General features: G+C 42.6%; 1 pseudogene across 1 annotated transcript; it reads right to left on the bottom strand.

The window, feature by feature from the left end:
* Positions 1-1,709: 1,709 nt before the first annotated feature.
* On the bottom strand, positions 1,710-5,450 carry LOC147421614 (AAA-ATPase At4g25835 pseudogene; annotated as a pseudogene). Its single transcript, XR_015186795.1, has 2 exons — positions 2,576-5,450; positions 1,710-2,474 (listed from the first exon to the last, which is right to left on the bottom strand). The product of XR_015186795.1 is annotated as an AAA-ATPase At4g25835 pseudogene (transcript).
* Positions 5,451-15,178: the final 9,728 nt, after the last annotated feature.

Here is a 15,178-nt window from a genome sequence, read left to right as displayed (position 1 = left end):
ACTCTTGGAATACACTAGTCGCGGAATACGCACCACATGAGCAGGGCCAGAGAGCTCTAGGGTATTTCCAACTTCCTTTCTCGGTGTGGACTCTTGGAAATAAAAATGCATTGATTGCATGATTTTTCCCAAAGGAGAAAGCTCTAGTCTATTTTTAGTAGTAGCGAGGGCCTCTCTCCAGATGCAATCACTTACACATGCATCTTGAAGGCACATGGCTCTATGCAGAAGTGGTGTTATTGAGAAAGCTCAAAAGGTGCTTGAGCAGCTTTTCGTTCGGAATATCGTCTCTTGAAACACTCCACAAAAAAAGCTCTGGGTTGTTTCCAGCAATGGCATTTTTCACTAGATGTAATTACCTATGCTTGCATCTCGAAGGCATGTGATACTTTGCTTGAACAGGAGCTCTCTAGCTTGACACATCATTGGCTCATTTTTTCATTTCGTCCCGTACTAAACAAGTGGTTTGCATAGTTGAAAAGGATGAACCTCATACATCCCAAATGGCCACTCAATATCCCACAGCTACTGCAAATGACTAGTGCTGGACTCAAAGTCGGACAACGAGAAATCATGATAAGATTGATAACTGCGTACGTTCATTCCTGTCGTTATGAAAAATGACAAACCTTGTAATGAAATAGCATTGTACTTGGATTGGTACAAATACTCACAAATTGTTTTAATTTTTATTCTAATTGTAAAATGTTCACAGTTCAAAAAATGTTTCATGCGCTCTACTTAATTTTTATACCTTTATAATGTTATTATGTTTCATTGGAAGCTTGGATACAACTCCTACACGAGATATTTGAGTGAGGTAAGTAACAACTACCACATTCTACTCTTGACAGCCGAGAATGCAATGAAAGGAACACGCTGAAATTTGCACGCTGCCCTTGGAATGACACGTTCCCTCGTATTATAAGGACTGTGCAAACTGCCCTATGCAACATGTTTTCTTTTTTTTGAAACATAAAAAAAGAAACAACAAACAATTAATAACATTGACGTCTTGTATGATTACAAACATTGAGCTTAACAAAACTCTAACCCTCCTTGTGGTTTTTTACGAGGTACACTTATGAAACACTACGATCGGTATCCAAACACACTCTCAGGTAAAAAATATAACACGCTTTGATGAAAACTCTCTCTCTCTCTCTCTCTCTCTCTCTCTCTCTCTCTCTCTATACATGTGTGCTTCATTTTAATGTCTTCCCTCCTAGTTAATAAATATCTTATACATAATTAATAGCATCAAATAATAGAACTTGTCAATGTTTTTTCACTTGAAAAGTGTTGAAATAGTATATATAGTTTTTTCAATACTTTGCTCGATCTCAATTCGATGTGAAAACAGCTAATGGAGCACTCTAGTTTCTTTTATGTTGACACTATGGACTCGCCATAACTAGTATTGGGTAAGCCTCAGATGGGTAGTATCCAACTTTTCTCAAAATCCATGAAACACTTTTCTCAAATTCATGGAATAAATTCAAAGCACTTGGCTTAAACCAAACCTCTTAGTTCTATCTACTGTTATTTTAAACCTATCTCATTGCAACTCTTCAATTTCAAACTTACATCACCAAGATTAAGAGTCCTTGGAAAAGCAAAGTATCTGCTGTGAGTATTTTCTGTGGCAGCTACAAGTCCACACCCAAGGTAAGCGAGAAACTTTAAACGTCAGCTTTAGGTTGTCTCTCTTAAGTGCTCAATTGAATTCCCAAACACTCAGAAATTATTGCAGATTTGACCCAATTCTAGTCTGCTTGTCCAACAACTAATTTCACTCAATTCCAATGGATTCCAAAGTGCTTGTGGCTCAGTTGATGCACACACACTTTTGATGTCCAATTAAGGAAATTCCCAAAATCATGATTTTTGGGATTCTCAGCATTCACTGACTAGCTATGGTCTTGTGAGACTATCTGCACATCCAAATTTGGAAAGTCTTATGAAGGAAGCAATGGGTCCAAGAAGGATTTCTTCCACAGTGGAGCTATGGACCAAAACCACACAAAAACAAGACAGTTCTAAGGATTTGCATCCATTGGTCATGCTTCCCTAAGGTGACAAGAATGCTCATGAGTAAGGGTAAGACTACCTTTTTTATGGATCGACATTTTGTGCATCCATGTTTAATATTTGTTGGCACAATCAAGCATAACAGCCCACTACACCATCTGTAACTAAAATTCAGATTGAGTCAGTACCCATGCACCCTGCAACCACAGATCGAGTACAAGGGATATCCGAATCTAAGCATAAATTTCTAGTCCCTCTCCAAAAACGCAAACAAGAAAAATACCGAGAAAAACTGACATTCAGAAAGTCTGTATGGTTACCATGCAGCTGGTGCACACAAAACATAAAGACAAGCAACCTCTTCTCTTGGACTGACTGGGCGCTGGCAGAAAAACTTCTTGGAACTTGGAACTCATTTCAATGAGGCATGTTCTGTCCATGACCTATGTGGAAAAAATCAAGCATTACAAAACAACAAAAAAGAAGAAATCAATTATATCTTCGATATGCTATACAAAAACTGGCATTGCCATTCATAACGCACCGTGCTCAAAAATTGCACTAAATGTGCTGATGATGTGGGTAATGGGGTGCCAGTTTCCCTTTGTCTTTGGAGGCATAAAGGAATGAAGTTCTAGATAGGCATCTGTAGGGATTAATGAAGGGCTCTGAGACCTCACCGCAAATGACGGCTCTGAAACTACAGATAGGCATCTGTAGGGATTAATGAAGGGCTCTGAGACCTCACCATATATGACGACTTCCAACAGAGCTCACGCATGCGCAGCTTCGAATGTGCCTTCATGCAGCTAGGCACAGCTCTTGTGGTGGCCTCAACATCCTGGCAGGTGCAGAAGAAAGCTGCATTTCCTGTGGAGTATATAGTAATGCTACAAACAAGCAAGGGTACATGCTAAGCTTTGAGTCCCTTGCGCTTAGGTATACAAAAAAGGATGATATAATATACAGTAGATCTCTCTGTGATTGCCAAGCCTGTCCTTTGAAAAGAATGCCACTGACCCAGATGAAGAAGTTGCTGTAGCCACATATTAAACCAAAAGGCAGCCACATAGTATTTTGCTATGGATTGGGCCTGAGTGCATCAGACCTTGGGCGTCAAAATCCTGGCATATGCATCTCAATATATGTCGAGCAGAGCACCGTATCTTGATTGACAATTCCCCACGTTGAACACACATAATTGAACATGCCCATTACTCAACCTGACTCAATCTCATGAGCAAAAGTTTCATCTTTCTCGTCCTCTTACTTTTGCTAGCCAGCTTCTCATCACCATTGCTGCTGCCCAATTCTCCTTTCACCATCTTGACATCACTTTTGCCATTTGCAACAGGCTTTGTATCACCATTAATGCATTCAGAAGCAAGGGATGGTTTCACATCACCATTGCTACTCGATTCAAGTTTCAAGGGCGCCATGTCACGGACCTTGTCCAGATCAGAAGAACTGAGTTGGTCCTCCCTGCTCTTTGACGCCTCGCTCAAAGCAGCCATGACCCTCTCTAAAGCAACCTGCACACTCTCCTTGTTGCTAAGGAGGAGCTCCACCACCTCAGCGGGAGTCACCCTGCTGTCTTGCATCGCCTTCTCCACATTTGGATATAGGTCATGCTCATGCACTCCCAAGTAGTTTGCCGCGAGCACCTTGAATGCAGAAAATGTGCAATAGGAAAGAAAAATGTGCAAATCCATTCTCCCAGAACGCAACAAAGCAGGGTCCAGCCTTTCCTTGTGATTTGTCGTGAAAATAAAAATCCTCTCCTCACCGCAACACGACCAGAGCCCATCGGTGAAGTTAAGAAGCCCAGAGAGAGTCACCTTGCTATTCTTTTGCTCGACAATACTGGCCTCTGAATTTGCACCCTCCTTTGAGCTGTTGGTAGGCTCCACCTTCTTGATTCTGTCAGAGAGATCCAGAGAGCAATCTATGTCTTCAATAACTATGATAGACTTGCGGCTGGTTCGAATAAGGAGGGATTTGAGCTCAGAATTGTCAGTTACCCCTGTGAGCTCAAGGTCGTAGATGTCGTAGTTGAGAAAATTGGCTATGGCTGCAATGAGGCTGGATTTGCCTGTGCCAGGGGGGCCATAGAGAAGATAGCCTCTCTTCCAAGCTCTCCCAACACGGTGGTAGAAGGCCTCCCCATGTGCAAATGCCTGCAAATCCGCCTTGATGTGCTCCTTGAGTTCGGGCGAAAGAGCTACAGAATCAAACGTCGAGGGATGTTTGAAATCCACTTGCTCCCAATCACAGCCATCATTTGTATGCAACTTCCTCTGCGTATTCCTGCGCTCAATCTCCTTCGCAACCCCTGAAATGTGCTCAAAATAAGCTGCAAGGATACGCACCTTGTCTGCACGCAACATTTTCAAAGAAAAGCTTCTGCTTTCTTTGTTAGACTCTCTTCTTCCTCTATAGTCCCAGAACGTCTGCTGCTGATTGGACTCTTGCTTTTGCTGGCAATGGTGTGTCCACCATAGTTCTGCACCCATGAAGCTATCTTCAATAGTCTCCTCAGGCGGCAAGGTGAAGATAAGCCTGCTTTTATCTGCGCAACGGTGAACGCGCACATAGTCGCTTTCATGCATTCTCTCCAGAGAGCTCAGATAGAGCTCCACTTCTCGGTAGACGAGGTTGGTCTTGAAGCTTCCCTGCACATCTTCATGAACTTCTATGAAAGTATAGCGATTGAAAGCTCTGCTAAGCTTACCGCACCAGGACTCGAATTGGGTGTCGAAAAGTCTTCTCAACTGAAAAGGAATGAAAGTCTGTAGCAGAGCGATGGCGCCCATGAGAGACCATATCTGAGAGACGTTGAACTCCATAGCTGGGGAGTGAAGGAGATGAAAGCGAACGCCACAGCCACAGGATTGAACTTTCCGAGTAAAGGGGACTTTCCGAGTAAAGGGGTGCCGGAGGAGAAGCTTCTACAAGAAGCGCGGCTGCTGAGGGTGGGTGATGTTGATGAAGAAAAAGAGGGCGGCACAATGCTTCAGCTGTTTCGGAAACGGAGCGATGGAGAAGCTACTTGACGGGCTCTGCGCACATTGGAGACCTGAGGCTTTACCCAATTGAGTAAGAAAGCCATGCAAGCTCTTGGATACACGCAGAGGGCGGAATGAAAGAGCTCGAAGCTTATGAGTTGTAGCCTAGCGCCTCCAGTCTCAGAATGTGTGTGAGGAGAAAGGCTTACACGAGTTAAGCTTATTCCAACTTAACACATGTGCCTAGGTAATGCATTCTCACATTCGCACAATGCTCACACTCTCACAATGAGGAACCATGATAATATGATATTGCTTAGAAAGCCAAACACACCCACCTCTCTATGGACACATAATCCATGGGAACGCAGTGGCGGTTGGTCCTCTAGTCGGCACCGAGGATCCAAAGTTCAAGTCGAAGCGGCATCGGCATCGGTTGCAACTTCCTTTTCTCAAAAAATAGGAAAAGCAAGTAAGCTCCTCCTATGTTATGTACCTATAAAAGAAATACTCTGTCCCAATTTTTCTTCCTTGATCTCCCTTTCTAAGATGCTCTTTATAAAAGCCATTCCTAAAGTTGGCCAACCCTTCTATGGTTTCCCCTTCAAGATACTTGTGGCCCAATCTTCTCTAAGTTAAGAATCCGTTCACACGCACCCCCACACCCTAAAGGAAAGTTGGGAGTTTAGAATACCTTCATCTACAATTTTGTAGGGGTAAATTGACAATATTTGAAGGTTTTGACACTAATTTCCTTGAATTTTTGAAGGCTAACCTCTAAATCAAAATTTGGAGAAAATATGTAGGTGGGTTTACACCAAATCTAGGTTATTTTCAAGCCCTACCTGCATGTGAAAGCCGTAGAAGTCACAAAGCCTCAACATCTGCTTGCCAAAAGGCTCAATGTAAGGGCTTGAAAAACCTAGGTTATTTTCAAGCCCTACCCGCATGTGAAAGCCGTAGAAGTCACAAAGCCTCAACATTGCTCAATGCCAGGGCTTGAAAAACCTTCTTCAATTCACTACAAGGATTCACTAGGTTGTTTAGGTTTGGTCATCAATTTGTTTGCAACTTTGTGTCTTGGCACTTTGAGCTCTCGCGAGCTCGTCGATCTCAATTTGTACACCTTGTGCCGTTGTTCCATTGGTTTGGTTTAGGGGGGCTTATGCCTTTTACAATGTTCCAAAATGACCAATGAGATTTTTCCACCTCATCTACTCATTCTCTTGTACTCTATAAACATGTATAGTGAACCAAGCCCAAAAACTCGTGTGAAAGGGTATCACACGTTTTCTCCTCCCCCCCTCTCTCTCTCTCTCTCTCTCCACACGCATGTTTTGAACCAAGCCCAAAAACTCGTGTGAAGGGCTATCACATATTTTCTCCCCTCTCTCTCTCTCTCTCTCTAGCAAGTACAAATGCATTCTGAGCTCATACACAACCAACTTTCAAGTCTAACTTCTAGAAACAACTTCATGATGTGCCTAGATTTCAAACTTTGAGATGTATCATGTAAGTTGTGAGAATAGTGGAACACCATTAAAAAGTACCCACTTTTTAAACTTTGAGATGTAGGGGAAGCATCAACTTGTACATGTAAACTTGACTCAAGTACCCTCTTCACAAACTTTGAGATGTGGATTCTGGAATGTCATTGTGGATGATAATATTTTTGTAAGGCAATCCATGTTCTCACGGTCCTTGGACCCAGCACGGACCCAGACTCATCTTTGGTGTGTTTGATTTAGTTCTAACGCCCTAAACCAAAGAGTGTAAGTGCGTTTCAGCAAAAGGGTAGTCCCATACTCATCATGGGTAAAGGCTTTGCCACTTGCCTTGGCCCCTTAACACTCTATAGACTATCATCTATGCCACAAGAACGCTTCATTTCTCGACTCAAAGCACAAGGCCGTGCTCTGCATTAGATATGTTGAGGGCATCAATTCAGCCCAAAACAAAACCGGGACATCCCTTTTCACGATATATGATAGGCAAAAGGCACAAGGTTGTTGGATCCCAACCTGGCTCAAAATTGAACTTGGATACCCCCTTCACAAGGTAGTTCCTACCATTGGATATGTTGGGATCCCAACTTGGCTCAAAATTGAGTGGATATTCCCTTTACTTGATTGGCAAGCATAAAAAGCACTGGCAAATGATGTGTGCCGGTGGGTGGTTGAGACATGCAAATGTCAAGCTGAAGGTTTAAGACTCAAAACCTAGAGGAGTGCGATGAATTTTGGCGTGGGTTTCGTTATGCATGCCTTTAGGTCAATGTTAAACCCCCACCAACAATCCCCTTGTCGCTACACATTCAATATTTTGTGGCCATTGGTTGGAAAAGGTAAGGCAAATGGCATGCCTAGGAGCATTGAGAGGTTGAGAAATCACAAAGTTTCAAGGCTTGTCAAATAGGGCTCTTACCAAGCCAACATCATCAAAACTAAAAATGTTTGCGTTGTAGATTCTAAGAAAATTCCACTTCTTGTAGAGCTTGAAGCTTGTTCAACAGTTTATCACTTACTCCGTATTTACACAAGCATGATGTACCAATAACCTGTTCAAAGAACTCGCCACTCTGAACAGTTTGGATAGGGTGCTCCTCCATGCATTCAACCCCTGAAGAGATTTCCAGATAAGGCTCTTATCAACCATACAACTCGTAAGCATTTGATGATGGCACCATCTTAATAATTCTTGAAATCTAGAATTTTAGTGACTTTATGTGCAAATGCATTGGGAAATTGATATTGTTAAAGCCCATAACACATTTATTAGTGGATGTTTTCTCTCTCTCTCTCTCTCTCTCTCTCTCTCTCTCTCTCTCTCTCTCTCTCTGCATCAAGGGAGCCCAACATTAGAATGCAAGTGGAAATTTTTCAAAGAAGTAATTTTCTTTTGTGCGAAGGAATGCTTTTCGGCGAAACACATGTCTTGCAAAAGGTCTAAGAAGGGTAGCACCAAGAAGAAATGGTTTGACATGGAATGTAGTCAAGCCTGAAAACACTTGCTAAGATTGGATGCAATCAAAGACAAGGAAGTTTACTTGGAATGTTCACACACATACAAAGCACTTGTTCAAAAGAAGAGGAGAAGGTGGGAAGTCGAAAAACAACTTCTTTTAGCACAAGAGAAAGCACATGCATGTGGCAAAATCTAAAAGGCAAGCGCGTTGAGAGCTTTGGTGACTTGACTCTTGAGGATATGTATATGCATTGTAAGAACCTCTATGAGCAACCCAATGTTGATAAGATGGAGGGTTGTAGCTCCCTTCCATTTATGTCTCCCTTCTTTACCATTGAAGATGTATGCCGTGCGCTTGAGAAACTTGCTACTCGCAAGGCAGGTGACCTTCAAGGTGTCAAGGCTGAAATGATTTAATGGACAAGAAAGAAAACACGATATTGGATATGCGATATGTTTAACCTTGCACTTCAGTATGGCATGCCTCATGATTGGAGTGCAAATTGGATCAAACCTTTGCACAAAGGAGGAGATGTAAACAATGTGAACAACTATCGCACTATAATGGTTGGTTCTTTGATGGCAAAGTTATTTGGATGTATCATGGAGATGAAGATAAGTGAATGGGCTGAAAAGAATGGCAAACGTGCGCTTGGCCAAGCAAGTTTTCGAAAGCATCATAGCACTATTGATCACCTTGTCACTCTTCGAGTTCTTATGGAAGCGTCTCGATTGAAAGGAAAAAAGTTGTATTGTTGCTTTGTGGATTTCAAGAAAGCTTTTGACATGGTACCGCGAGGAAATCTTTGGAGACGTATGCAAAGCCTTCAAGTGCCGAGAGAATTTATGCATGCAGTCTTTCGCATCTACCAAAAAGTGATATGTCGATTACGTATGGGAGATGGAATTTCAGAATTTTTTGCAAGCACTATTGGTGTCAAACAAGGATGCCCACTTTCCCCAACCCTCTTTGGGCTACTCATTGATGAATTGGAATACATGGTTCTTGATTTTATGCAGCAAGAAGGCATAGAAGAGGTTAAGATTGGAAATGCGGTGATCATGCTTTTGCTTTATGCCGATGATGTAGTGCTCTTGGCACATACCTTAGAAGATGCACAAAAGCTTATGAGTGTCTTGGAACGCTTTTGCCTACATAGCGGGCTGATCGTGAATGGATCCAAAACCAAGGTTATGCTTGTAAAGACCCTCAATGACGAAAATCCATGCATTGTATACAACAATGAGAAACTTGAAGTGGTAGATCACTTCAAGTACCTTGGCCTTGAGGTTCCATCCAATCATAAATGGAAGGATTGTGCAATGAGTCGCTTGGAAGTCGGAAAGAGGGCTTATTATGCATTTGAGAACATGTGCAATGCAGGAGAGATCAAGTGTTGGGCTCTCAAAAAGTACCTCTTTGACACATTGGTGACACCGGTGCTTCTTTATGGAGTGGAGGTGTGGGGTGGAAGCATCAGGAAGTCTACTTGGAAAGAGTTTGAGAATGTCCAAAAGCGTTTTCTCACCAACTTTCTCCAAGTCAAGACACAAACACCCTACATGCTCTTACTTCTTGAGTCCGGATCGCTTCCCATTGAGGTCTTGGGCATGGAAAGGGTTGTGGAGTACATGCGTAAGACACAACGTAGCCCTTTGCATCGACTTCCTAGAATCGCATATGAAGCAAGTCAAAAGGTTCAAAAGACATGCAAGAGCAAAATACTAAGTTCGGGGTGGATGCTTGATATCAAGAAATGGTTTGGAAGATGGGATGCATGTCACTTGGTCAAGGATGCGTCGATCGACTCCCAAGTTAATGAGGCCTTCTTACAACGCCAATGTATCATGGCTTGGGAGAAATCCGGAGGTTCTCGCTTCAGCCATTACACCACACACGTTGCCCCAAACTACAAATCTCTCTTCTTCTCAGAACGAGGTAACCGAACCCATTCCTACATCCTTGAGCCCATCCCGTTGAGTGCGATCCGCACCATTGCCTCCATTCGTCTTAGCTCCCATTCTCTACGCTGCGAGACAGGACGTTGGGGCACTGGCGAGGAGTGTCATCGACTTTGCACCTTATGCCCTCGTCAAGTGCGAGAGAGTGAGTACCACACACTACTTGAGTGCTCAGCTTTTGACCCATTAGGTCCTCTTTTCCCCATATATTCAGCCATGAGCTCTCCCTACATACCTTCCTCTCCCAACCACGATGTGGACTCTCTATTGCGACGCTCATTTCAGCCATTTTTGAGCATCGAGAGTCACTTATGAACTCCACTCACACCACGTGACATGTTCATTTGGTCCCATAGGTCATATTTGACCTCCCAGGACGATAATAGAACTATCTCTCTCTCTCTCTCTCTCTCTCTCTCTCTCTCTCTCTCTCTCTCTCTCTCTCTCTCTCTCTCTCTCTCTCTCTCTCTCTCTCTCTCTCTGTGTGTGTGTGTGTGTGTGTGTGTGTGTGTGTGTGTGTGTGTGTGTGTGTGTGTGTGTGTGTGTGTGTGCGCACGCGTGCGCGCGGGGGTGCGCAAGTTTTGCACATGAGTCATCGTTTTCGAGTGTGTAAGGGATAATATACTCTCTCTTCCACTTATGACCATTGCCCTTACTTCTCAGCAATGTACCTCACACCCTGTTGGCTCTAGCTCTTGGGTTAGTGCATGTCTATGGAGTGCATGGACTTGCTACAGAAGGAATGAGAGACCCTAAGGTTCCTAGCACCATAGAGATCCAATTTCAATATAGATTGAATAAACAAAGTGCGTGGAAGAAAGTGTTTAAGCCAAACAAAATTTCTTGTGTAAAGTAGCGGTTGCTTCAAATGCAAAGAAGACTTGTTTCTTGTTACCATATACATGTGGTAGTGATGTGTGTGAACACACTAGGACCGTCGGGGCATTTTTTCCCTCTTTAGGAGGTTTATTTCCCCTAGCATTGTATATACGCCCATCACTCTAGGGCTATCTATCTTTCCATTGCATACTAAGAAACACACTCTCTATTGTGTGCCTTGAGCTTCCTTTGTCTCCTCCAAGCTGTGTGCGTTTCTCTGCAACCCTAATTCCAACAATTGGTGAGAAGCGGAAGCAAAAAATAGACCCGATGGCCTCTACACCAAGACTATGGACAATGGCCTCATCATGGGGGATACACAATAGGGGCACCACCTAGCAAGATATGCGGCTAGGACGCATACATATACACAATGAAACATGCCATGGAAAACAATTTCAAGATCCATGCCCAAATGTGGAATGGGGTGGTCGGAGAATAAGGTGATAGGAGTGGTGAATTAGTGAGAATGGGCTCGCTACTCGTGCATGTAGTAAGGAAGATAATGAGGTCGGGGAAACTTGTGAGTATGCTCACTTCTCATACAAGAGGTGGCGAATCCGCACACCTCAAGATGGAAGTAGCAAGATGATAGGAATATGAGAGGGAGAGAGAGTGTGAGTGTGTATGGTGGCGAATCCGCACACCTTAACATAAGCAAAAAAAATGGCAAGGAACAAGCATACCATACTCACAATGAGATGTATCCAAAGCGACACAAGGTATGGCACCAAGATGGAGTGTGTTGATTGCTTGCAGAAGATGAATACAATAGGTAGCGTATGGCAAGAAGATGAGAAGGGAACAAGATCGTAGGAGGCATAATGGAGAGATGGGAGTTGATGGCGAGGAATATCATGAGTGTGTCCACCCTTCTTCTTCTTGAAATTGTGCTTTCAACCCTTAATTACAAGTGGTGTGGAGGTGTGGTGCTCATCTTTTGTGCATGGTGATGGTGATGGTGTTGTGATTATGTGATTAGGATTCATGCTACAAGCATGTAGCACAAGGGTGTGTATGGATAGGTGTGTGTGTGTGTGTGTGTGTGTGTGTGTGTGTGTGTGTGTGTGTGTGTGTCTCCCCCAAGTGAGCTCTCATGGCCTCCTTATATAGGGAAGGAGGAGAGGATTTAACAATATTTCTAATTGAAGTGAGTGACCCACTCTGGTGACTAGGAAAATGGGGTGCATGTGACTGTGGCTCCCATCTTGTCTCCTCATTATTTAAAATACCAGAGTCAATAGAGAGAGAGAGAAGAAGAGAGAATGTGGGTAGGATGTAGAGGATAGGAGATATTTACAATAGTCTAGCTTTGGCTAGACATAAGCTTATTAGGGAGAGAAGAGAGAGGTAAGAAATTTATAAGAGAGGTTGTCGAAGGTGGATAGTTGTTGATGAGGATGGATCCTCCAAAAATGGTGATAGAATCACTCTAAACTAGCCAAGACCTCATTAAAAGATCCTTGTCTCTTGTAATCATGCTTGAAGACTTGTAGAACCATAGCCATTCTAGAGGGAAGAAAATTGGGGATGGCCTGTGTCACCACTACACGAGAAAACTGGGGTCCACCACAAAAATCATAGCTCCGCGTTCATAACTCCAAAAATTCTAAAAAAAATGTTAAGCTCACGAGCTACATCTTTCATGTTGAACACTCCTTCAGATTCGGAATTCTTCTCTACTTAAAAAATTCAGCCAAATAATGTATTATTTGTGGCTGCAAAGGTCTTTTGGTGGTCCCCTTTGAGTGGACTTCTCTCTTGCCTTCAAGTGTAAGCTCCTTCATGTGTATGAAAACATGACCTAGAGTTTTGAAAAGATTGGCAATCATCTAGATGGAGGTATTATTGAAATTTGAAAGTGGGGTTGAGGTTTGAAAATGAAAACTAGTGAATAAAATATTTGGTAAGGTGGAATAATATATATACATGAAAAATATATTAGAAAATACTAAAATATATATATAATGTAATTTAGAATATATATATTTAATATTTAAGGTCAAAAAAGAGATCAACAAAGAAAGCTTATTTATGCTACATCGTGATTGATTAGCATAAGTCTTATTTATTTAATTAAGGCTAAAACGTTTGTGAAAAAGGGAAGAAAAATCAAAAGTAACTTATATAATAGGAAATACTTTTGGTAAAAGAAAAAAAATAGATGGGGGGTTCCCATGCATGGAAAAGCTTGCCTCATTGGTATCAAAGCAGGTTGCGTCCTCCCGGGCTTAGTCGCCAGCTGCTCCAGCACACACCTGCTCGCTTTTTTCGATTTCAGTGAGCTTTGGCAAGTGTGTGCAGGTCGACAACAATTTCGGGTGTGCTCATAGAGCTCAGTCTGCTCAGATTTCTGATTCGGGCTCATTTCAGCCTCCGTTTTCACTACAAGCAGGTCTGCACAGGCGATTTCGTCATTTTGTGCCGAATTTTTGTCAGTGTTGTTTTCTGCATAACAAGTGCCTTTTAGTCTTCTACGGTTTGTGCTATATAGCACGTGTTGTTCCTGCTCTGTTTCTCCTATTTTCGGGCAATTTTCACATCAGGTGCAGCATTTACCATGGCTGACAACAACACAGATGTGTTCAAGATGTTTGTTGCTGAGGACAGGTTGGATGGGGACAACTACCCTATGTGGGCTTATATGATGCAACATGTTCTTGTGTCAAAGGGCTTCTGGAACATTGTGCAGGGCATTGATGTACGTCCTGGATCTGCGGATGTAGGCGATGTTGAGGATGTTGTAGGTCTTGCTGCAAGGATTGCTGCTATTAGAGTTGTTTTGCCTACGGCAAAACAAGCTCGCTGGGATGTAAAGGATGCGCAGGCTCATGCATTGATTGTGTTGTTTGTGAAGTGCACTATTGTTCCTCACATTCGTTCAGCAAAATCTGCAAAACAGGCTTGGGATATTCTAGTAAGTCTTTATGCAAGCCGCAATGAGGCTAAAATTGCTTTGCTGCGTAAAGAGCTGGAGTTGAAGATTATCCATGAGGAAGATGATATAGACACTTTCCTTGCTAGTGTCAAGGGTATCAATGAGCAACTTATTTCTGCAGCTGAAGTTATTTCAAGCAGTTCCCTTGTGCAAACTAATCTTGATGCCTTACCAAATTCTTACCAGACTTTTGCTAGTACTTGGAGACTTATGACCCAAGGAAATCCAGAAGTTGTCAAGTTTGATGCATTATGCGCATTGCTGTTGCAAGAGTCATGTAACATTTAATGGCCTAAAAACTTGTGTGTAGCGGAAGTTAGCATGAACATAGTGGGCATTTCATTAGAATAGATTCCTAATGAGAAATTACAAGAGTGCTTGGGTGGAGAGAACAACAAAAAGCATAACATCTATAGCATGAACAATACTTTCAAAAGAGAGAGAAATTAAGCTATTGACAACAGTTGAGGACCAGATTTTCATGGAGCCGGTCCCCCCTCCAAAAGGCTTTGTATTACGGTATCTCCCATCAAGTGAGACATTGTACAATACAGTTCTTTGTGTTCCTTCAAGACTAGCTAGTGCAATGAAGATGAAAGCTTCATAGACCAAGCAAAACATTTATCAAACACAACATCAATTCTCCCCGGTCTCAGACCTAAGACCTCACACACCTTCGAAGATGGTGAGAGCTAGCAGGGTATGAGAGTAGATTCAGAGGAAGAAGGAGTTTTCTTACGAGAAAGATGTACATCTCCTCACATAATCACTCATATTAGCATAGCTTAGCTTAGTAATTAGCATTAGTAATTAGCATGGAAGAGGAGATGAGCATGCATTGAAGCTTGGCTCTTGGTTGGATTTGCATCACAAAGCCAAGAGTTGTTGGTGTAGGCCTCCCTTCTCACAAGCTTGGAGTAGGTGATAAGCTTTCCATTAAAGCTTGAGAAGGAGAGAGAGTCTTCTTTACTTCACACATGAGATTGTGTGAGTGTGTGTGTGAGAATGCCTTGCAAAAATCAGCCCCCTCTCTCTCTTGGTCGACCCCTCTTGCTATTTTCTCATGCTCTACTCTCATTGGACCTCCCTAGGGCTAGCCAATGACAATTAAGCAGCATAAGTGATAGCCTTCTGACATGTGTCCCCCTTTCCCCTTTTGTAAGAGCTTTAGGTGATTTAATAATTCAACTAAACTCTCATTGGACCCCTTTGCCTTCTAGCCAATAGGAATCAGGCAAGCCATTGGGCTGTTGAATGCTCATTGGACCCCTTGGGAGACTGTCCAATAGTCTTCTAAAGGACTTAATTCTCATTGGTTCTTTTATTAAATTTTTTTTAATTAATTAAACTAGATTTACTCTAGCCTAATTCTCATTGGTCCACCTCCAAGGCCATCCAA

The sequence above is a fragment of the Adiantum capillus-veneris genome, chromosome 27 (assembly GCF_014529385.1).
Source record: "Adiantum capillus-veneris isolate H3 chromosome 27, ASM1452938v2, whole genome shotgun sequence".
Taxonomy (NCBI): Eukaryota; Viridiplantae; Streptophyta; class Polypodiopsida; order Polypodiales; family Pteridaceae; genus Adiantum; species Adiantum capillus-veneris.
This window is presented reverse-complemented; position numbering and strand designations above follow the sequence as displayed.